The 26,164-nt window shown below is 32.8% G+C and overlaps 1 long non-coding RNA gene across 1 annotated transcript; it reads left to right on the plus strand.

Moving 5' to 3' along the window:
- Window positions 1-6,631: 6,631 nt before the first annotated feature.
- LOC149561303 (uncharacterized) lies at window positions 6,632-7,129 on the plus strand. The gene is made up of 3 exons (XR_016363418.1): window positions 6,632-6,704; window positions 6,883-6,957; window positions 7,040-7,129. It is a non-coding gene; the product is annotated as an uncharacterized LOC149561303 (long non-coding RNA).
- Window positions 7,130-26,164: the final 19,035 nt, after the last annotated feature.

Genomic DNA, 26,164 nt, shown 5'->3' on the forward strand with positions numbered 1-26,164 from the left:
TGTGTTTGCTTGTTGCTTTGTTCATTGCGAGTGAGCGTTCAAGCATAAACGAAAGGTACAACAGAGAAAAATGCATTGCAAGGATTACTAGGTATTTTGTTGGATCTCTATAACACTTGGATTTGGAACTAAAATGAACATCTCATGTGTTTGGCTTGAGTGCTTTTACATGCTTTCATAGATTCACACTTCATTTGGTGCTCTAAAATTGGATCTAGATTTGCTTTCACGCATATATGTTTCACATAGTAATTAGGCCCTATGAACACTATTTGGGAGATCTTGAGAGACTAAGCTTCATTCGCTTGCTTTAGATGCGAAGCTCCTCTTGACGACGGATCCCCTTGTAGGTAGGGAAGGATATTTTTTATTGTCTCACTATTCTGCTTGGGTTTGTCCTCAACATCCACTAGTACTTTCTCTTTTGAGAATGGTGGTGTTTGTTGTTGGATTTTCCAAAAAGTTGGTGAGGTGATTTCAAATTAGTGTGTCAAAGAATCTTGTTTGCTATGTTTGGGTAAGGTGAAGAGGCTAGAGGAGTATGCTCTGTTTCCGTTTGGGCACATCAGAAACTTGGAACCCTTAAATCCAAACCAAGTCCTCATGTGGTACAACTTTGTGAGTCTTCTTTGATTAGAGAGGGTTAAACCATAGTGGACATTCCCTTTATTGGGTCAACCATGTGGATGGTACCTCAAGCAGTAATAGCCATTTTTGACGTGGTAGTAGCAACTGCTATATAAATGTCCTTGTGGGGGAAATCCCCACAGGTGTAGTCTTTTGTTGGGTTGTTAGATCTCCTCAGTATCTCCGATTGCTTAAATTCTTGAAATATGTCAAAACCCTGGTACACCAGGATTGGATTTCACCCACTCTAGATTGCAAAAGTTGCAGAGTTGACCATTACTAAGAACCTTAGTGCTGCCAATTTTTTTTTTTTAGGACTATGTGCGTGATTGAAAAATATTTTGAGAACATACACAGTAGTGGTTCTAGGGATTAGATTCATACTATGACACTATTTTTGTTCATGCTCAAGGTTGCTTTGTCCCTTGACCATTGCTTGTAAATGTTTGCTTGAAATCCCTGATTGTTGTTCTATGTGCCTGATTATTATTTATAAATATGAAATTGATCTTATTTGGTTAAGTGGACTCATCTTGTACCTTTTGTATTATAATAACAACAGTTGAATATGCATGCTTGAGAAGTGGGCTCATCTTGTACCTTTTGTATTATAATAACAACTCCTAATAGGGTTGAGGCTTCTAATAAGGCCTAGTTCCCTAACAATAACAGATAAACTATATAGTTGTAATAGATTGCTAATAGGGTCAATATCTTTCACGAGATACTTTTGATTATGAGATACTAAATGGACTTAATCGTGGAAAAACTCCATAACCTCACAATGTGAAAATGACGTAGACCTTGATCCAATGAAGGCTAAGTGGGCTTAATCATAAAAGAAACTCCATAAGGAAAAACTCCATAACTTCACTATAGTAGAAAGCTAAATGGACTTAATCATGGAAAAACTACATGACCTAGACCTAGACCTTGATAATTAAATGGACTTAATCATGACGAAACTCCATAAGTTCGCTATGTGAAAATGACCATAGTGAAATGACCTAGACCTTGATGCAATGAACACTAAGTGGGGTTAACACTAAATGGGTTGAAATTTAGTGGATTGAATCGTAAAGAAACTCCATAACTTAAACTAAGTAGGCTTTAATCATAGAAGAAACTCCATAATTTCACCTTGTGAACATATAGCCTAGATGTTATGCTATGAGTTATGATCTAGTGTCAATAAGACTAGAGTTCCATAAAGTTTTCTCCTAAATTAGATTAATAAATGATGGATAATATGATAGTTTTATCTATTGATTTAATTGTTCATGTTCAACTAGAAAAAAATTTCTTTACCTTCATGAGATGAACACTAAGTGGGCTAAACACTAAATGGGCTAAAATTAAGTGGATTGAATCATGAAATAAACTCCATAAGGAAAAGCTCCATAACTTCACTATAGTGGAAAACTAAATGGACTTAATGGTGGGAAAATTCCATAACTTCACTATGTGAAAATGATTGACAAAATGATGGGAAAATTCCATAACTTAACTAAATGACTGACAAAATCATAGAAAACTACATAACTTCATTAGACCTTGATAACTAAATAGACTTAATTGTGGAAATCTCCATGGACTTAATGATGGGAAAACTCCATAACTTCACTACGTGAAAATGACAAAATCATGAAAAACTACATAACTTCATTATGTGCAAATGACCTCAAATGGCCTAGACATTGATAACGAAACATACTTAATCATGGAAAATTCCATAACTTCACTATTTGAAAATGAACACTAAGGACCTTAAACACTATGGACCTTGATAACTAAATGAATTAAAGCTTGATAACTAAATGTACTTATCCACAGATACAGTGAAATGGACTTAAGTCATGGAAAACTTCATAACTTCTCTATGTGAAAATGACCTAGACCTTGATACAATGAACACTATGGACCTTGATAACAAAATGACTCAGATCTTGATTGCTAGGAAGGCAGGACAATTACATCCCATGTTAGTTGTACTCAAGTTCATTCAAAATTATTTTAAGCTTAAATTAATGTACATACATAACAAAAAGCCTAGTATTAAAAAGTAAATTAGGTGATCATCTTTAATGACACAATAAATGAATTAGTTAGTGATAAATAATGATGAATTAGAATATATGACTAGTGGACTAATCATATTAGATTTTAATAACTATAGATTTATAAGTGACAACATGATTTCCTAGTAAAGGTTTTGAAATTATAGAAATTTATTTTCTATATAAGAGGAATTCGCTTATTAGGGCAATATGAATCATGTGTCCTAGGCTTGCAGTAACATGCACCTCATTACTAGATCACAAGATTGGAAAAATATAGAATAAAATATATAATACAAACTTCTAATATAATTTTGAGAAATCATTTCATTGATGGTATAGTGAAATTATTTCATATCGAGGATATAATTGTATTTATTGTGATTTCAATATACTAATTGTTTTATCGAGGCTATATGTAATAATTCGTATTAGTTTTTTTTAACATGTTTCAACAAGTTAAGGATCACTAACCATATTAATATTTCTCAGAATGGATACAAAGTTTAAATGGCAATCACTCATCAAACTACCTGTGCAAGATGTCCCCAATGAAGGAAATGATTTTTCAAGCGCACAACTAGAGTGGACACCTATTGGACATCATAATGCATTTATGGATTTATGTGCTGCTATCCCTCTTGAGAGATTGTCTCACTTTGTCAAGGGAGAAGGTCTACTGGATGGTATAGAAACAACGTTCATATGAAAAGAACATAATGTGATGAACTTGACAAACCCTAATAACCAAGCTACCAAGATGTATTCAAGGTTTGTTTAGATTTAGTATAATAATTAAGCATGCAATATTTTAATTTTTTAAACTTTATTGATTATAAATTGGTATAAATATATTTGTACATGTATATACAGATATCAATGTGCATTTGGACCTGATGATAATAGAAGAAAACCCCAAACAAATATGCAAAGGTTACCAAGGTTTGCAAAGAAAAGGGGTTGTAAAACACACTTTTGTGTTAGAGTTATGTATGGAAGATCAGATATTGCCATCATTACTTATAATGAGTTTAGTCATCAAGATGCTAATGGTGAATTTTGTCATGGAAAGGATGACCCTTTTGGTGATCCAAGGAGTATGGTTGCACCGAGATTGTCAAATGAATATAAATCTTATATTGAGTCATTGTTATTGATGGGTGTGGGGGTTTCCACAATATGTGAGCAACATTATTTGGGTCCTAGTCTTACAAAGTTAATGAATAAGAGGGACACATTTCTACTAAGAAAAGATGTAATGAATGCATGCAATAGGGTGCGTTCCCTTCGATCACAAAAAAATGAAAATGATGCCAAAAGTGTAAGTTTATGGCATGCAGAGGAGAAAGACAACTTCTTCTACTATAAAACACCCAATAGTAGAGAAAACATTCCATTTATCATAGGTATTCAAACACCATGGATGCGAGAGATGATGGTGAGATATTCACATAACTCTATTATAGCAATGGATTCCACTTTTTCAACAAACAAATATGCTGTGAGTTTACCAATGTCAACTATATTAATATATTTTAGTTTAGTTCATCTAAAATTTATCTAAAATCTTAATTTATTGATTTCTTCATGTGCAGTATGAGTTATATTCATTACTTGTATTTGATGAACAAGAGGCCAGCGTACCTATTGCATGGGCCATATCTTCAAGAAATAAAATTGATGATATACATGGGTGGCTAGCAGAAGTTAACAAAAGAGGCAAGCAATGTAAAAATGATTGGCAAGTCAATGCATTCATGACCGATGATGCTAGTGCCGAGATTGAAGCAATTAGGTTTGATTATCCTCCAATTATATTTGATATATAGGTTTTCAAACTATACATTTCATTATTTAAACATATAATTTTAGTTTAATAACTGATTGTGTTTGAATGCTACTTATTAATGCTTATAATGTAACTTGTAGATCATCCTTCAATTGTCGAGTAGTTTTATGTATCTGGCACGTACGTAGGGCATGGTTGAAGAATGTCTACAAGTGAGTCATTTCTACTTAAAATACATGTAAAGTTATATTTGTTAACATCATAGCTTGATATTATCTTTTTTATTATAGGTTTGTAAGCAATAAGGATGTTGCAACAAATATGTTCACTAGACTAGGTGAGATAATGTATGCCATAAGTGATGATGGAGATGTCACTACTCATCTAATAAAAGAATTTATGGATGAATTCAAAGAACAAAAAGAGTTTATTGATTACTTTAGAAAGACTTGGTGTCATGATGAGAGACGCATTGGTAAGATCATATACATTATTCATTACATTATATTTTTATTTTTATTGCTTGGTTCTTTTATTATATATATGCTAAGACATTATCATATTTTTGTCATAGAAATGTGGGCAAAAAACTTTAGAGGTTTCTCCCATGCAAATCAAGATACTAATGCTTCCATAGAGTCATACCACATGCACATCAAGAGTCACCACTTGACCGACTGTTCTAGAAAATGCACAAGGAGAATGGATTGGCTCATTCATGTTCTTCTTCATAGGGTAGAGCCATACTATAAAAATAAGAGATACTTGCAGTTATCTGGGTTTCTAACCAACTTCAAAAAGGAAAGATACTACCTAACTTCTTTAGAGAGATCAAAGAGAATAGCAAATACAGATTGCTACCTATATCACCTTCCTGATACATTTAAAGTTAGAAGTCAAACAATTTCAACCAAATGGTATCTTGTAAGAAATTTTGGACCAAATTTGCAAGTGTGTGATTGTGAGTGGGCAAAAAGAGGTAACACATGCAAACATGTGCTGAAGATTTTAGATCTACTAAAGAGAACCAATATAAACCAGCAAGGTCAAGTGGTTGGTAAGTATCATTTGAGAGTTAATTTTAATTATTTATATTATATAATTGATTATTATATTGTTAAGACCTACTTAAACTAATCTTAAATACAGATGATGTTACTACATTGGTTGAGGATTACGACAAAGTTGGAGGGAATTTTGGTCATAAAAACTATAACATTGGTAATAAGAATGTGTGTTTACAAGTAAATATTAAATTATTTTATGGATGAAAAAGTTAAGTGATTTTTTTTCCAATTGCAGATGGTTCTACACCTTCAGAAGATCAAGATGTGCTTGGAGTCAACATTGGTGAAGATGAGAGAACTGGTAAGTTTTAATACCAATTTTTTTCTTAAGAAATATATAGTATTTTAAAATAGTATTTTGACTTTACAATTTTATTTTTTTTACTACAGATTGTGTGAGATCATTTGATACTTCTCATGATGAACTTCAAAATTGCATTGATTATGTAAATTCATTTATCCAAAATTTGTCAACTAGAGAAGAATATGAAAAACAAATATTCATTCAACATGTTGGGATATTTAGAAATGAGATACATGCATCTCTTGCTTCAAGTTCCAATTTTGAATCAATTCCTAGTTCAGAGAACATGCCTATGAGGCGAAAGAAACCATGGTTTAGTCCAAGCAAAATGTGTAAGCGTCGATTTATTCATAAAAAGAAAAAACCTATGACTCAAAACTTAAGTAAAAGAGTTGATGATCATGAAAATTTTCAATTCCCCTCTATACGTTCTAAAAAGAAAAAGGGAAAAAAAGCCATTAATCGTTCAGGCATAGCAATACAAGGAGAAAGAGTTATTCTGTCGCAACAAGGTGAGTACATTTATTTAAAAGTACTTTATTACTTTCAACATATAGCTCAATAATTGTTATTTTTATTTCATATGTTGAACATGTGTCAATATAGGTTTTGTTGATCAAGGAGAATCTCCACGACATCGATTGCCTTTCTCTATTGATTTGAACCAAACAATAATAGATGACACACAAGTACTAGATGGTAATTTACTCACTATTAACTATTTTTATTAAAATTGATTACTTAGTTCACATTTCTAATTGCATTTAATGCTTTATCAAATAACCAAGATGTAGTTTGTGGAGATCAACCATCAATGCCAAAGGTTATTCATCCTCAAACATTTCAACAAACTTGTGGAGGTAATGGAATTTTGATTTTTCTTATTGTTACATAATGTGATATAGATTATGAGAACAATATTCTGATTTAGAATTTTTTATGATAGAAAAAATAAAAAATTTGAAATTATATTTGAGTTTTTAGTTTATAATTTAATTTTATCTAAATGGATGTGTTAAATGTGCATTGTTGTATTAGATGATCAACAAACTAATCAACAATATGGGTTGCCCTTTTCTATTGATCTTAACCAAAACACAACAAGTGGAGATGGTAAGGAAATTATGAAATGATATTCAATTTTCTAAGACCTTATTTTTAAATGAATTTTATAACTAACTCATTCATTTTGTAGGTATTGATGATATCTATATGGAGGATTATGGCCAATAAATTTTGAGACAATCATTAAAGTCTATAAAACTTTACATAAACGTATTCATGAGTATATTTGTATGGGCACTTTATATGGCTATTTTATAAAGCCTCATTAGTGTTCCAATATGTGGTTAGAGTTTGAATAGCTAAAAGATATAAGGGAAGCCTTTTGGGTTTCTTAACAATTTTAATTTAGGGATTACACTTTACACATCTTGAATATTATGAGTAACGAATGAGGATTTTCTTTTTAGTTCTTTCCCTCAGGAGCTCTTTTTGAACTAGTTTATTTATTATAATATATGGTGATATTCTACTCTTGTTAAGAAAAATAATAACACTCATTGAAATAAACCACTAGTATGTACATGGAAATTCCACCTCTTATTTATTATTTGGGTATAGCTGATTTGAATTATAACCTGAATTTGGGTTTTTATGAACGCGTTTTAATAAAACCATCAAGTTCACCAAAATCGTGGTTAGGTTTTTAGAAGATGAGAAAGGCATTTGGGAATAGGGTTAATCGGGTGACATTGTTCTTTGCATTGTTCTCTGGCGATGGTTGAATAGGGTTTCTCTGCATCACCAACAACTGTGCATTGCATTCCACATGCATATTTACCATAATCATAATTTGACTAAAAATACTGTAAATTTGTATGACTTATTAAAATCCAACTTTGAACATTTACCCATAAAATAATTTTTTTTTACTTGATAAGTTTGTGTTTAGATGATGATTTATTTTCAAAACATGCATGTCATATAATTGATATTCAAATCATTATTGATCCAAATTGGAGTTGCTTCTTTGTGCTCATTCACCATTTCTTTAATAAAAGATGGTCATTGTACGTTCATATAGTTCACAATCAAATGCTCAAGCATGTAGTATAAAGAAGCATCGTGTGTCATGATCAAATACTCAAGACATTGTGAATGAAGTTTAGATTATAACTGATAACTAAAGAACCATTGATGCAAAATATGATTGCCTTCCCATTTTCCACTTATCGGTTCTATAATTCTTGTGATGAATGAGTACATGTTTAAGGCAAAGTGAATTACATTAGATTCCAATTCCTATTGGATAAAAGTATTGTCTATTTCTCCTTGTCCAATTTTTAAAAAAAATGATAATTCATACATTATAATGAAGAAAGGGTGAATGGAAAATATGCCATCTTTTTTTTCAATATTTAAATCAAATATGATGTAATCTTCAATACTATTTTAAAGAAGATCATAATCAATACTATTTAATGTTTATGGTTAAATGTATTATTAAATAGACATCTAAAAAGAGAAGAGGCATTTTTAAAACAAAGGAATGGGTGCAACATGGACAAACATCAAGAGTCTTGTCAATCCACTCAAATTTTACACACTACTATCTTTGTATATTCTATTTGAGACAATTGCTTAACTCCACTAATAATGTCAATGAAACTATATAGTAACATATAGTAAATTGTTAAACTTTTGTATCATATATATCTTAAAAATCTAAGGGATGGGCTAATCTCCATCCAAAATGCATTGAAGAAAAAACAAAGTTAAAATATTTAATAGATTATATAATGATTTCAATCAGATTGATTATTAAAATTATGACTTTTATAACCTTTAAAAAAAAAAAATAATAATAAATATGAAATTAGAAAAAATAATTTAAAAGTTTGAAAATAATTTTAGAAAACTATTTTAATTTTGTTGTATGAATTTGTACAAGCATTAAAATCTAATTTGAATTTTAATGAGTTAGAAAGTATCAAAATTATTTTGTATTAAAAAGTCAGATTGTAAACTTCATTAAACAATTAATTGATATGGGGTCCAATTACACCACGAAATGAACATTACAAACAAAAGCTACGAAACGAACATTGCAAAAAAAAGCTACAAGTGGAAGCTGCGGGAGAGAATGAGTAACTGTCATGTCATACCATGTGGCTTCTAAGGTTTAGTTTCAGGTACTTCCCTCTGTCAGCGGCAAACATGAGTACGACCGCAGAGGGAGGATGGCATGGATGCAGGATGGCATGCCGGCATGAGGACGCATGAGGATGGGGGTGGGAATACCCAGGTAGTCAATCCTCCTGCCTGGGTAGCCGTTGCCTATTCTTACTGCCCACGTAAAGGTTAAGGTAGGTGTGTGGTGATTAGACATGTGTTAAAACTTGGAAGAGGACAAGACCCCTATAAGGATATGGGAAATTTTTTTGACTCTTGTCAGATTCTAATAAGATTTAGGCAGGGTTGACGTTATTTAGATTTCTAAGGCATATGATGCCTGGGTGGGTAGATGTGCCATGTTGCACTTTAGGGAATCACCCAATGACAAAGTAAGGGCTTTCTGACTTTGTCAAAGTTAAGTAGAATTTGAATAAATTCTTAAACTATTAGCTTATATTGCCTAGGAAAGATTCCCAAGGTGGCACATTTTAAGAGGGGAAATTGTTATGCGTTTGGGAGGAGTTGGTGTGTTAACCAAAGCCATGGTCACATCAGCCTTTTTCTTCAACTAATGCATTCAGTCATATTAGTGATCTCTGCCTTATATCCATTCTAGCACTAATGAGAGTGCCTTAGGTAATTTTAGTGGGGCTCCCTCCCACATGGGAGATGGGACATCACGGGTTAATACCAAGGTCATATCACCCTCGGGATAGGTTTTCAAGAGTATATATGTTTCAATAATTCTTTTGTTTATTTATATTTATATGTACTTTACATGATAGGATATGTGGGTACTTTCCAACTAGATTAGGGAGTATATATATATATATGTTTAGCTAGCATGTATAATTATTATTAATTCATCTCTTTTCAAGTATTATTGTTTTGATTATAGATTGTGACATGTAGTCAAGTCAGATGGCTAGCATTGTCATAACATTCTTTCATAACTTGTATATTCTATTTTTTAAAAATATTTGATGTACCTATTTAGTTCATAGGACATGTGGGCCAGAGTTGATATCTTGAATATTTTATTGTCTGTAATATTCAGAAATCAATTTATTCCTCTCCTCATACATTTTCCAGAGGCTTAATAAGCACCTACAGACTTGTCTCATTGTTACTAGACATTCATTCTCGAGCTATATTCTTTCATTCCTACCATGGTTTTGAGTATGTCAAAGATGTGATAGTGTTATCAACCTAGGGATTTATTAAATCTTGATAAATGAATGCTCTATATTTTATACACATAATTTTGATCTATCAAGATACACCAACTTCTTCTTATATACTTTTACAAACCAACCGTCAATGTTGACCAAATTACTTTATTGGAAACATCTGTATTCTCAACCATGATAGGGGTACACTAGTTTTCTCATTCCATAAATCCATTGAGAGAAAGTTCTAAAACATAAATCACAACTACTATTGATTAGCTCCCTAAAATAATTTCAGGTACATCTCCAGTAATATCCATATTAAAGATTTCAGCTTGCAACCTCATTACATCCAAATGCATTCATTATAATGAAACCTTAATGAAAATTTGTATCAACTAGCTTCTTCTATGAGCAATCACAATCGAATGTCTCTTAAATTTGTTATTCTAAAATATAATTATGACTATTTCTTAACATGAAACTATCTCATATATGACAGAGAAGATAATCAACTTCTTTTATTCCAGTAAAGCACATAAAGATAGAGTCTTACAATGCATTCAATTAAGAGAACCTCCAAATTCTTTTCTCTGCCCATGAACCCATACATCACAGTGGTATATACAAATGGAGATTTTCTTTTATAGCTCAACACACAAAGAAAAAAGAGTAGGAACTATAATTTTACAAATACAACATTTGATGCTGTGAGAAACAATATCTTCTTCCAAACAAAAGACATATCCCTTCTTCTCTACTATGCAATCATTCATTTCAACAACATGAACAATATGGATAGTTCACCTTTATAGTTACAAAGCAAAATGACAAGTTTTATCTTCATGCAATGTCCATAAGATGATCATTCCAAGTTTGTTTCCATTGCTCCCTTGAGCACAAAATCTATAAATGCATCACAAATAAACAACAAGGACCATGGGTGCTTTCCACCCAACCATAGGCCTCCAAAGAGACCACCCCCATGCTAGGGGAACAAGGCTCGAACCAAGTCTCACACATACATCACAAAATTTTGCATGAAGACACAACACAAAACACAATCAACACCCTTCCATGTCTTGCACAATGATTCACCATTGGAATCATAAAACGTTGGGTGAAGGTGGGCTCTTCAAGGAGGAGAAATTTTAACATCATAAGTATCATATTGCCAATGCATTTTTCCTCTCAAGGCCACCACAACATAAACAACATATTGTCACGGCATTGCCTCTCAAGGCCTCCAAAACAACCATCTTCTCCTCATCCACCAAACCTCCTTGTACCTCCCAAACAACAAGATTCATGGCCATGATGGAGCCCATGCTCCATGATAATAACAACCTCATCATGAGGTAAAAACAAAAATTTCTTTCTCACCTGCAATGTCAAGCCCAACTTATGCCCTTCACCCAAGGCTTCTCTGCCCTCCCAAGGGTGAGTGAAGCCTTCACACGCATAATCACAATCAACACTCACATTCAAAAAAAAACAACAGCAAAACAAATGAAGAACACTAAAACAAACCCAAGAAAGGATCTCCAAAAAGCACAAAACACATTCACTTCTTTCCAACACAATAACAAACTCATAACACAAGATTGACAAAAGCAATGCATACTCCATTGATAACTTTTCACACTTGCAGATTTTCTTATCCATACTAAAGAAAAGGAATAAAAGAACATGTTTAAGTCACCAACCTTGGTCCAAGCTAGGGTAAGGATAGTTGTAGAAGAGCTCCCTTCATCTCCCTTCACAACCTAACTGTCTCTAAAATTAGAGAGTGGGTAGACACCCCACTAGTTTGGCCAAGACCCTCTAATAAAGCCTTCCCACTAACTTATTTTAGCAAAAACACTAAACCACTACTTCTTACAAACTTGTCTCCTCTAACTTTTCTATTTTTGACTTAGTGGTAACATAGATAAGACAACTCCAAATTCGAATTGATGGAAGAATGCATGGGTAAAGGGGCTCCCTAGGCTATCTGGGCACTCACATGATCAAAATTAGGTCCCTGACATGATGTACTATCATATGGGTAACTTATTTTCACCTAAAAGACACTTAGGGACTACTTAATGACCCCTAAAAACCCTAGCCATGTCCCAATTCGAATTTCCTTTGACTGAGACTCCTCATGGCATTTTTCTATGTGAGGTTAACTTGGGTACTACATTGGGGTTAGGTTTAGGTTAAGTTACTTTTTGACAAACCTTGAATGACATGGCATCTCCACATTGACAACACAAGTGTCAAGTGACACACAAAACAACACATTACATTAAAAATGACTTGTTTTACAATAATACATGAACTAGCCTACTATACACACATACAATTCACATATAAAAAATAAAACACATTACAATGAGGTTTGAATCTTTTCCACTGATTCAACCTTGGCTAAGTCATGTTTGTAGTAGTTTGAGCCTTAATTCCCATTTCAACCCATGGTCAAATTCCTGCACACTAAACTTGAGCGTCAGTAGTCCAAGAAAATCATATAAGCATATGTAAAATAAATCATTATCTCATACATTTCATCATCTCAATTTAACTTTCCCTTTCTTAATCATTTCAAATATAACCTTCAAATATTAAAATATCAAAACTTACATATCCCATTTGACATTTGAGTTCCATACTTCATTCTTTATAATTAAATTACTTTTTCTAATAATTTCCATGTAAAATGCTCAAAATACTATAACATCAAACTTTACTTATCATAACATGGTCAATTTAATATTTTGAATAGCTTCATAGTCTATTTTTATCATTGCGACAAGATGTTGAATTCACAACTATTGAATCCCTAGGTATGCGGGTTAGGTCTCAATGCATAACCAAATTTATCTTTTAACTCTAATTTCCACTTTAAACATTTCATTCTTACATTACAAGCATTTCTACCATTCAATTTCTATTAAAGAAATGTCAATAGCTTAAAACATGAATAGAATCATTAAATGCATCAATTAGGTCATAATATGCAGAAGTAATTATGAATCATCAAAATGCAGATATTAAAATGACATAACCCTACAGTCTCAAAAGTGTATCAACCATACAATTATCTCATTGGTACTATGACGGATTGGGTGAGGCCTCACAATACTTCATCTCTTTTAAAAAAATAAAAATTCAAATAATCCTAACTCTCATACTATGTGAAAACATGTAAAATATATAAGTAAAATAAAATCATAAGATTAAAAAAAATAATGAAGAATAAATGAATAAAAAAAAATCTAATTTGTATTTAATCACTCTAACGATGTAGAATCATATTGTTATTTGTAATTAGTAGTTTATTAATTATAGTTTGGAGATTGAAAGTTTCTAGTATTCTACATAAGTCTATAACTAGAATGATCTTGTTCTTGGATGACTTTTAGTCAACCTTTTTTAAAAATAAAAAAATTACTTTCTAGAAAATATTATATCTTTTCAAGAAAAAAATATTTCTTAACAATTATTAGTCCCTGTTATTAAGGCATAGACTATAGCTTTCACTGCACTCTTTTACATGAGTTAGATTCTTGAAAGAAGTGTTGAATAATTAATATTTTTGTACATATCAAAGTTCTTGATCACTCTAGTATTTTCATAGGAATATAAATTTCAACTACTATTTTTCTCATTGGGTGAAAGCTATTTTTGTAGTAGTCTTTTCATTTTAGTTAATAAGAATTTTAGAAAAAAAATTATAACAACATTTAGCATATCTTAATGAACTAGGTTTCTAGTAAGTATAGAATATAAATTTTCAATTAAGCCAAGCGTCCCATTCTGCTTCTAATCCATATAATGGGTGAAGAGAGAATGAATCTTCTAATATATTTATTTGCATGTATTGATGTGGTAGAAAGTTGAGAAATATAGCACATTTTCTTAAAATTGAAGAAACTACTTTTGATTATTTATATTTGACTCACTGTGTCCTCTAAAAAATTTGTTCATACATGTAGGACTAGAAAAATGGGTTGAAAGCATAACATACTATGAGAAAATCACAAAACTCAATAATCATATATTAGCACCCTCTAGTCTACCATGAAAGCCAAACTAATAAAGAAAGCAATAAAAACCCCCTCTTTCATTTGTAGCTCCCATGTTCTTCTTTCTTCTCGAAATGATTGTAGCTCCAATTTGTCTATAGTGCACACAAGATTGAAGCAAAAGCCTATGATATTGATAATGCCATGAGAATACTAGAAGTGTGATTTTCAAGGACTCAAGAAGACCAGGATTCAAGGATTCAAGAAGATAAGGACCCAAGGATTGAAAATGAAAGGAAGCATATCCAATTTATAATTGACATGGAGGATGAGAGCATTGGATTTTCCACCCATAGATGTGCGATGTGGCAAGAGATTCCTTTCAGAATCCATGATGCATATGATGGAATATGATGCATGCAAGTCAAGCTTGGCTAAATGCGGAAGAGAATCTATGACGCATCATATCCCACTTAAAGCCAAGAATCTATGACGAATAAGCCAAATAGGGAAAAGGAGAATCCACGAGGTGTCATATGATGATGCAATATTTTGTGGAATATTCAAATAAAAATCCTCTTATTCCACAAAATAAGAATTAGTAGAAAATAGAATTAATGATAGAAAATAGAACTTAGGAAATTGTAAATTTCCATGGTTTGAAGATAATGAATCAATTAATTAATTGAGGATGATAATTAGGAAGAATAATTAGAAAGAAAAATAGGATTAAATAATGGGTTATTTAATCCTCTAGAGAAAATTAGTAAATGATTGGCCAAATTGATTAAATGAATGCGACTGTACCCTTTGATGAAAATGTGACAATGATGGATATCGAACAAGATGATGAAAAGTAAACCAAGATGATGCCATGATCTGACATTGAAAGCCTCAACAATGTCAAAGATTAGATGGCATGAATGATAGCCTGACCTAGTACTTGTGTGCTAAAATGTTGTCACACTTCTATGAATCATTACATGTAAGAAAACTCAAGAATGAGCCCTCACAAATTGATCCATAGCTCTCTACTCATAGAGTGCAAGGGTTTGCAATGGAGGCCCTCAGTTTGACCTATTTTTGTGCCCATGCAAGTACACCATGAGATGAGAGATTCAAAGAGGAAAAGCAAGAATGCTAGTCTCCATGATCTTCAAATATGCATGAAAATAAGATCTAATCTATGAAAGCAAAATCTAATCTATAAATGCAAGATCTAAGCTAAAAGCCCATGATGGGTGCAAGAGAGAAAAAGACAAGAAAATAGAAGTTCTCCACAAAAAGCTTTTGTATTCAAACTCCTTCAAAAATTGGTCTTCAAACCTGCAACATAACGATAGCATAATCATGGGTGTCTAACATGAGGAGAGGGCTCTCCCTTATAAAGGAAATTATGGAGGTGAGAGGCTTCTCACAACCAATATGCGATAATAGAGCTTGATCCATGTGAGACAAAATTCCACCAATGAGAAAAGAGGAGTGGTTGAGAAGAAAGTGGTGATCCATGTGAGACAAGATTCCACCAATTAGAAAAGAGGAGTGGTTGAGGAGAAAGTGAAAAGATAAATCCCACTTAGATCACTTTTTTTAAGTGTAGAGAAATTAAATAAAAGGAATTTATTTTATTTCTTTTTTTCATCAAAAGAGATATTTAAGTGGGATTTTTATTTAATTAAAAGGGAGCAAGTTCTTTTTAATTAAATAGAAGATATTTAATTAAATTAAAAAGAGAGGTTTTTCTCTTAATTAATTAAATGTGGATGAACTGTTTAATTAAAAGAGAGGTTTTCTTTTAATTAAATGGGGATTTTATTTTATTTAATTAAAAGAGAAGATTTTCTTTTAATTAAATAAAACTTGGAATAAAATGATCAATCTTAGAAATGAAATAAATCGAATTTGATCAAATAAATTGATTTAATAAAATATTACAAACCATTGATTCAGAAAATTTGATAAATTGATAAATTGAATAATGGGGGCCCATAGTCTAGGCGACCATTTTTGGGTGCATACATTTGCCCCTCTTTGACTAATGTGTGATCGATTCGGGAACACATGTAGTCAAAGAAAGAAATTGAAGTGTGAGGTCAATTTGGGATCACAAAACAACCCAGATGTGTGGTTGACTCGGGAACACATCAGGACAAAGAATACAAATAAATTTTAACTTGAAAAAGTCAAGGATAAAATTGATAATTACTACCCCCTCGTGATCGAAATCGAAATGAGATAGAGGAGAAACAACAAATTGATAAATTTGATCAAATCGAACAAAAGATAAGGTTCTTGATGTAAGATGAAAGATATAAGAATCATAGAACCAAGGTAGAAAATCAAGCATGAAATATTATGCCCCAAAGGTGATTTAGAAGAAAAGAAGTGGGGAAAAAGAAAATGGAAGATAGAAGTTTGAAAGATATGGGAAGAAATAGAAATAAGAAAAGAAAATGCTCCCAAAAATCAATCAACTGTTTAAGATAGAAATTTCGATTGAGATCACGAAAGAAAATAAAGAAATGAAGATCAAAATTTGACCACAATTGATTAAATGTCCACAATAAAGATGAAAGGAGAACCCTCTCAAACTCATAATGTAGCCTAAAAATGCAAACTAACATGAAGTCTAATAATGCAAGCTACATGAAATGCAATGGTGTACTTGCAAAAGAGAAACTGTAACATAGGATTTTGTGTTCATCATTCATTAGAGAATGTAAATGAACTTATTTTCATCATTGGGCCATTATTAACGGACATCAAAAAATCACACGATCATCACTAGTTACAAATGCAACTATGAAGATATGAATGCGATTTATATTGGATTGAAATGTGGAAAGATTCTAACATAAGCATCAAAGACATAAAGGTCAAGATGACTTCGATGTTAGCTTACCCAATTTAATATAGAAAAACTATGCTCGCATCAAGGCATAGATGCCAAGATGACTATAAGAATGGTTATGCAAAAACAATCAAGGATGATGTCTCAAATCTCCTAAGTGTTTCAAGGGGACAACAAAAGACACTCTAGAGTTCAAGACCACACCCACAAGAAAAAAAAAAAAAAAAAAAAACATGTCTCATGCCCCAAGTCTTCTAGCGATGCATCATGGAGAGACTTATCAGACAAAGACACTCAACAAAAATCAATAACAGTTAGTACACAAAGAAAAAAAATTATGACATAAGTCAAGCATTAAGTGTTACGTTTAAAAATTTAAGTGTGTTAACTGATACTGAGTTCTAAGGACAAGGATCAAATGCTTGCAGGAAGGTAAGATCACATGATGATACTGGGTAAGACCAAACCAATAAGTGTTGAAAAACACTCGATGTCAATGGGTGTTGAAAAACACCATTTGCGAGGTGTCCTAAAGACTCACACATCTAAGAAACCAAAGCTAACATAGTTATACCCCCTAGACAAAGACCAATTCCAAACCAAGGTAACAAGGACAAGGCATGGTGGAGAAAGGCTAAGTGTCAAGGACATGTGCTAAGAAACAGGGGTGCAAAGGCCTCAAGTAGCGCCCATTTCTAGGTTTTCACCACTTGGATTTTTTTTTATTTTTTTTTTTAGGACTTTTTATAATTTTTTTTTTTTTTTGTATTTTTGCTACCAAGGCACCTATTTCCAGGTTTTCACCAAGGCACTTTTTCTATTTTTTTGAATTTTTGAATTTTTTATTTTTTTTTGTATTTTTGTAATATATAATTTTTTTGAAGATACATCAAAGTGCCTTTTGTCACTAAAATGATCATTTTTTCAAGACATTTTTCAATTTTTAGAATTTTTACAATATATCATTTTTTTGGATTTTTTAAAATATATCAATTTTTTTTTGGATTTTTTTTTCCAGGATCAATAAATATGTAGAAAGATGCCCCTAGACAGAATGGGCATTAAACTCTTAAGCAAGATCACATCATGCAGTCCCAATGTCTAACAAGGTGGAGGACATGATGAAGCAATAAGCTAATGGATATTATGGATAAGCAAGGAGTGTATGAAGCAAGTGAAAGTGATCTTCAAAGGTTGACTCCTCAAGAGTACCCAAGCTAGGGAAAATTTGTTATGTAAAGAACATTTGGATAAGAAATGAAAGGTCAGTATAGGATAATTCAAGAAAGCATAATGTAAAAGTGGGAAAGATGCAATCCAAAGAAGTAGGCATGTCAAGAGACTTTATAGCATCATATTTTACTCTATTTTATTAGATCAAGACCAAAGGGGTAAATGGGAAAAGGGTAGCAAAAGACTAGAATGAATGGAGGAAAATAGATATGAAGGCTAAACATGAAAGGAATGAAAACAAGATCATCATAAGATATCTCACAAGATAGCCAAATGTTTGTCTATAGGTCAACATTGTCAAGATCAAAGAGAGAAGACGAAATGAATGAAAGATGTAGAAGAACTATGCATGATGCCTATTTGTTAGGTTTTCATCATGGTACTTATCCAAGGAACCACAGGGGAGTGGTTTTCACCATAGGATGAATTTATTTCTCTTTACTTTTGCTACCAAGGTGCCTGATTATCAGGTTTTCACCAAGGCACATTTTCAAATTTTTCATTTTTTTTTCTTTCTTTCTTTTTTCAATCTTTTTCAATTTTTTTTGAAAGAAGTCAAGCTTTTGAGATAATGCTCTTTGAATGTTTAAACCATGATATACAAAGGAATTCAAATGATATGCTCAAAGATGCTAATAGGGAAAGGAAGATGGGAGACAAAAATGGAGGATATGGCTTTATGCGAAGTGAGTGAGATTGAAAAATGGAAATGAAGGCAAGATCAACGTCAACACACACCTTGAAGGGTGGAAAAAGGATGGAGAAAATGTGAATGAAGGAATATCTGAAGGAATATGGTGAGTGGATAGAAAAGGTTGCAGTTTAGGCACATGGAATGGAAGAATGCTTTTGGAAGAAGATGAAGCGGAATTCTTTGGAAGCTTGAATGTCAAATTTAATTGTTGTTCAACATTAGACTCTCTCAAGAGAGATTTTGGAATCCATATAGCCTTAGGCTTCTTTTCATTTCTTTTTGATGATTTAGAGATAATATCTTCAATGATGGATTTTGGAACCCATACTTGTCTTGTAATTTTTTTCTTAGATATCTCTTTTGAATTAATGCCCCCATGTCGATTAGAGGAGACATGGTGCTCTTCCTTTTTATATGGATTCTTGAATTGCTTCTTTTTCTTGTATTGAACATTCAAGTTACTTCCAAAAGACTTGGGACTTGTGGAAGAAGAAGGATGATATGACTGGTTTAGGTGAGTGGGTGGATGAAAAGGATTCAAGGATATGCATCTATGTTGATCTTGAGGAAAGATAGGAGAGGGAGGGACAAGGACCCAAAATGGATGAAGAACTAAGAGAATTGGGAGGGTAAAGTGAAGGGACATAAGGACCCAAGATGGAAGGAAAATGTGAAGGATTTAGTATTGGTGGGAGAGGTCCAAGGATGGATGTGAAAGATGCAAAAGGATAATCAATAAGTTCATTAACATCTATATGACAATCAAGGACATCAACATCTTTAGAGTGAGCATCAGGATTTTCAATAGGAACATAAACATCTTTAATAGGAGCAACTTCGTTCATAGGAGAACTTATAGCTTGAGAAGACTTAGGAAGAGTAGAAAGTGGAAGGGAACATGGAGTGGTAGAACAAGAAGATGGAAGACTTTGATCTTGACAAGGACCTTTGGATAACATAAGCATAGAATTTTTTTCTTGATTTTCAATAGGCTCAACAATGGAAGTAACAACATCATTTTTAATAACCTTAATGTAAGTATCATCTTTGGAAGGAGCAAGTGTACTAAGGTCATTTTTATTGTCAATAAGCTCAGTGGTGCAAACAGTATCTTGATCTTTCTTAGGAGAAGACTTAAGACATGGTGGACTGAATGAGAAAGGGCGTAAGGGATCAAAAGAACCATGAAACATATCAAAAACATAGTGAAAATAATTGGATGACATTGAAGGTTCTTGATCTTGATCTTTCTTTATATTCTTTTCTTTATCATTTTTAGAGTCCTCTTGACATGAAGCCACTCCTAAGGAGAAGGAAGCATGTTGGAATTGTATGAAAGACTTTGGAATAGATGATGAAAGACTAGCTGAAGTAGGCATTATAGCACATGAAGGCTTAGGATCTTTAGATTTAGCATTATCAAAAGTATTTTCAGCCAGGTGAAGGTTAGCTTGAGTTTCTTTAAGAGGTAGCCCTTGAGGATAACTATAGGGAACTGCATGAAAAGCATTAGGATCTTTTTTGGACGAATGATTGGTAGAAGATTTGAGAGTCTCAGAATATTTAGGGAATATATGGATAGTGGAGGAAGTAGAAGATGGAAGGGGAGCATCAGAAGACAAAGGTTCAACATTAACATGATCTTTCTCAAGAGTGTAATCTTAATTTTCAGCATGAGGGTTCTTAGAAGAGGAACTCTTATCCCATTGATGTTGTATTTCAGCACAAAAAAATGCTTTCTCTTCATAAAAAAATGCAGATTTATCATTTAGGTATTTTTCACAAAATTTATCAATGTTGTTTTCAAGATTTGATTCATGTGAATTACCATCAATATCTTTTCGTGACTCATCCCCTTTAAGCACAAGCATAGGACTAGGAGGACTTTTAGGAACTGTTGGAATGTAATAATCATCACTATCATAATCATTGTCACTAGAAGAATTATAGATAGGCATATCACAAAACTTTTCATGTTGTTCATTATCATATGTCTTAATAAGAGGAATAAGACTCTTGGTAGAAGTAGAAGAAGAATGATATCGTGAAAAAGAGGTAGGTGAAGACCTAGATGGATGATATCTAGAAGAGTCATGGTAAGATTTAGAAGATGAAGAATGTGAATGATATTTAGAAGAATTATTATAAGACTTAGAAAATGAAGAATATGAAGGATATTTAGAAGAATCATGATAAGACTTGGAAGATAAGGAATTTGAATGATATTTAGAAGAATCATGATAAGACTTGGAGGATGAAGAATCTGTATGATATTTAGAAGAATCATGATAAGACTTGGAAGATGGAAAATCTGTATGATATTTAGAAGAATCATGATAAGACTTGGAAGATGGGAAATATTTGGAAGAAGGATATTGTGATTTGATCTTGCACATGATCCTAGCAAAGGTGTCTGATTTATCCATTTTTTTAATCATTTTTATTGCAACGTTAGCATCCATGCATCTATGGAGTGACAACACTTTTCAAATTCAAGAAGGAGGTGGATTTCATCTGAGCTCAAATGATATCAACCCCTAGTGATCTATCAACCTCTCCAGAGAAAGGATGTCTCAATCAACAAGTTGAAGATCCATCTATCTAAGAGATTCTCAAAGTATCCTCCCCACCTACAAGGAATCCATCTTTGAGAGGAGTTTCACTAGGAACTCACTCCCTCAAGATCCACGAATAGTATTCATGGGGCCTAATTACTATGTGTGTATAGATGTTAATTCCCTAAAAGAAAATCTATCCAAGAATAATAAAAAGCACAAGGTGGTACACTTAACGCTTTAACTAATGCAAGGTGAGTCCAAAGATGTGGAACACTTAACCCCTCACACAAGCCAAAACGAGTCCACAACTCAAAGATTAGTGAGTTCTAGAAAGCACAAGAGGGTTGCCAAGTGGAGAACTTAACGCTTCTATCTTGTAGACCCCTCCCCTTTAATGTGGTGTTGATCTTGCAACCACGGGGTGGAATGAGGGGCCGACAAATTCAGCGAGTCCAATAACCCAATATAGCTATCTAAATCTATCACTAATAGTCAAACTTGCTAAATAAAAATCAATGGAGATTAAAACCTAGTATCAATTATGCATGTGTTTGAAAAATAAAATCATAAGCAAAACACACAAGCTAGACACATGAGAGGTTCATTTGAAGGTTCCAAATCAAAGTGTTATCAGCCAAAGAAGAATACCTGAAGTCCTCGCAACACACTTAGTAGATCTTACCTATTTTTAACAAATTTAGCACATTTTTCCAATGAAATCACAACTTGCTGCTATGCTATTCCAAAAAAATCAGAAAACAGAGAAAAACCCAAAACAGTGAACTGTTAGCAGAAAAAACCAGAAAAACACGAAAATCCCTGCAAAAAAAATACGAATAACCTAGTCAACATGATTAGACCTTTTTTTTGCTATGATTTCGGATCCAAAAATAGAAATGAAAAGAAGAGACCCCTACTAAAAACTAAAGAGCTTTCCAAAAATGTAAAAAATTCAAAAAAATCTCTTCATTTATGCCTTAGGGACCCAATTTTTCAAAATAGGACAGATTCATCAAATCGAGTTTTTGATCCTTAATGCAGCCTCAAAATTCAAAACACAAAGAAAGAACCCCCCTTAGAATTCAAAAATCTTTCTTAAAATGTAAATTTTTCTGAAAAATACATTGATTTGCGATCAAAAATGACTTTTTATGAAAAATCAAGAGAAATTCATAACTTACGCAAATCATGTCAAAATTCTCTGAAAATCGAACTGGGACATTTTGGGCACTTAGACAACCCACAAAAAAAATTTTAGAACCAAAATCTAAGTGGTTTAAAAGATATGATTGAATCTTTAAACCAACTAGATTTTTTGCCTGCAAACTAATCTATATATGGGTTGACCTTAAAACCAAAGTGAAAAATTTAAAAAAGCACTTGATTAGATCCAATATGCTACTATAAAAAACCAGAGATGAAAAATAAAAGCAAATGGAGCTAGAAACTTGATTCAAGCCCCACGATGGGCGCCAAAAATGTGTGCTAAAATGTTGTCACACTTCTATGAATCATTACATGTAAGAAAAATCAAGAATGAGCCCTCACAAATCGATCCATAGCTCTCTACTCATAGAGTGCAAGGGTTTTCAATGGAGGCCCTCAGTTTGACCTATTTTTGTGCCCATGCAAGTACACCATGAGATGAGAGATTCAAAGAGGAAAAGCAAGAATGCTAGTCTCCATGATCTTCAAATATGCATGAAAATAAGATCTAATGTATAAAAGCAAAATCTAATCTATAAATGCGAGATCTAAGCTAAAAGTCCATGATGGGTGCAAGAGAGAAAAAGACAAGAAAATAGAAGTTCTCCACAAAAAGCTTTTGTATTCAAACTCCTTCAAAAATTGGTCTTCAAACCTGCAGCATAACGATAGCATAATCATGGGTGTCAAACATGAGGAGAGGGCTCTCCCTTATAAAGAAAATTATGGAGGTGAGAGGCTTCTCACAACCAATATGGGATAATAGAGCTTGATCCATGTGAGATAAAATTCCACCAATGAGAAAAGATGAGTGGTTGAGAAGAAAGTGGTGATCCATGTGAGACAAGATTTCACCAATTAGAAAAGAGGAGTGGTTGAGGAGAAAGTGGAAAGATAAATCCCACTTAGATCACTTTTTCTAAGTGTAGAGAAATTAAATAAAAGAAATTTATTTTATTTCCTTTTTTCATCAAAAGAGATATTTAAGTGGAATTTTTATTTAATTAAAAGGGAGCAAGTTCTTTTTAATTAAATAGAAGACATTTAATTAAATTAAAAAGAGAGGTTTTTCTCTTAATTAATTAAATGTGGATGAACTGTTTAATTAAAAGAGAGGTTTTCTTTTAATTAAGTAAGACTTGGAATAAAATGGTCAAATCTTAGAAATGAAATAAATCGAATTTGATCAAGGAAATTGATTTGAATTGATTTAATAAAATATTACAAACAATTGATTCAGAAAATTTGATAAATTGAATAATGGGGGCCCATAGTCTAGGCGACCATTTTTGGGTGCATACAGTACTGAGAGCAGCGACAGTACTAAGGTCAAATTGATAAGATCGATAGGTTTCCAAGGTAGTAAAAGCCACAACAATACCTAAGAGTAGTTTGATATGCTTTGGGTTGACTAGGACTGATTCTAAGTGATTCCAAGTTGATTTGGGGTGATTCTAAGTGATTTTGAGTTGATTTGGGGTGATTCCAAGTTGATATGAAATGATTTCAAGTTGATATGAAATGATTTCGTGTTGATATGAAATGATTTGAAAGGGGGTACAAATGATCAAGTATGATCAATTTTGGCCAAAAGATCAAAGTTAGTAGAATGAGAAAATGGGTCAAATTAGTATGAAGAAGTGATGAAACCATAGATGCGAACCATTTTTGAGTATCTACATTTTGCCCCTCTTTGATACAATGTGATTTAGAGTGTTGTATCAAAGAATAACTAATGAGAAAGCCACAACATGCCCCAGTAAGGATGATATATATGGGTTCCCCCTCGAGAAATTGACTAAGATAAGCATATGATAAGTCAATTTGTTGACAACAAGAAGACAAAACCATAGCAACTGACATAATGAAAATCAAAGAAAAGTCAGACTGAGGTTGAACCAGGTGGAAAGCCATGGAATGTTGATTGACAGTGTAGGATGATGCAGGAATGCATGAAGGCAAGATGAAGATGATTTGGTTAATTAGAAGACATGAGTATGGTGATGGAGAATGAGATGAAAAAGAAAGATGAGATGAGGAGATGTTAGTATGATGGAAAGACTTTTTCTTCTAGAAAGTGCACTATATGTCAAATGGAGCTTTATTTTGATATGGCAAATGGAATGCAATGCATCATGGCATAAAGGGCCAAAGTGCAAATGCAAGCCTTTTGCGAAAACAAGCACGATGTAGATAGAGAATGACCTTGTCCTTCCTGAGGCATATGTACATGCCCTAGACTCTCAAAGGTACATTGTAATAGATAGAAATAGAAAAAGATGACCATGAACCATCCCGACCACTCTCATAGATCAGTTTATATCATCGAGTGGCATAGGAATGTGATCGAAGAAAACAAAGCAAAAATAAATCACTCACTAAACAACGTGAGCCAACAACTAGTCTTGTTCATTGTTACATTCTTGTTAATGTTTTAGGTGTGTAGAGAGTGTTTGACATGTTGATACTGTGATAGTTCTGGTTGTGGATTCAGTTGACAAGTTCATAGTGACATGTTGGATTGATTGTTGGTTCACATTGCCTAGATATTGTGATTGGCATTGAAGTGTAGTGCTTTGAGTTTCAGCCTGCAAAGTGCAAGTGTGTATGAAAAAGGGATGGTTATGTATAATGGATATGTACAAGGTTTATTGCAAATTTTTGATGGGTTTTGTGATTTTTAGGGTTTTTGGGGATATTTGATTTTTTTGTGTGATTGATTTCTTCAGGTCATTTTACAATTTTTAGGGTTTATTTCAGGACATTTTATGATTTTAAAGGATTTTTTTTGGACATTTTATGATTTTTAGGGATTTTTTTAGGACATTTTATGATTTTTAGGGATTTTTTCAAGACATTTTATTTGAATGTTTAGGATTTTTTCAGGACATTATGTGATTTTTAATGATTTTTTCAGGATTGTATTTGAATGTTTAGGATTTTTTTAGGATCATAAAAGTATATACAAGTGTTAGCTCCAATCTGTTATGCAATAGGTCCAATCGATAAAAAGCACTTATGGACATGCCCCCAATTCAAGTTCAAACTCATGCACCATGTAGATAATATGCCCCTAGACAAGATGCAAACTATGTACAAAGGAAAAATGATAGAGTGTGTGTGGAGACTGGTAATGCTTGGTAAGATAAGAAAGGACATTAACCAGTTCGTGAGCCATGGTCAAGGAACCAAGGATGTCTTGCAATAGGAAGAATATGATCAAGGAATAATAGGGGGGGAAAAGACCAGATGGAATCCTGATAGATGGAGGAGCCACAACTGATTACACATGGCGCATGTTTGCCAGGTTTTCACCATGGTACTTGCCCAAAGTGCCTGTTTGCCAGGTTTTCACTTTTGGACAAAATTTTTCTCTTGACTCAAATTTTCATGCTAAGATGCCTGTTTGCTAGGTTTTCATC

Source organism: Cupressus sempervirens, chromosome 4, assembly GCF_028749045.1.
Source record: "Cupressus sempervirens isolate cs-2001-9-10 chromosome 4, ASM2874904v1, whole genome shotgun sequence".
Lineage (NCBI taxonomy): Eukaryota > Viridiplantae > Streptophyta > Pinopsida > Cupressales > Cupressaceae > Cupressus > Cupressus sempervirens.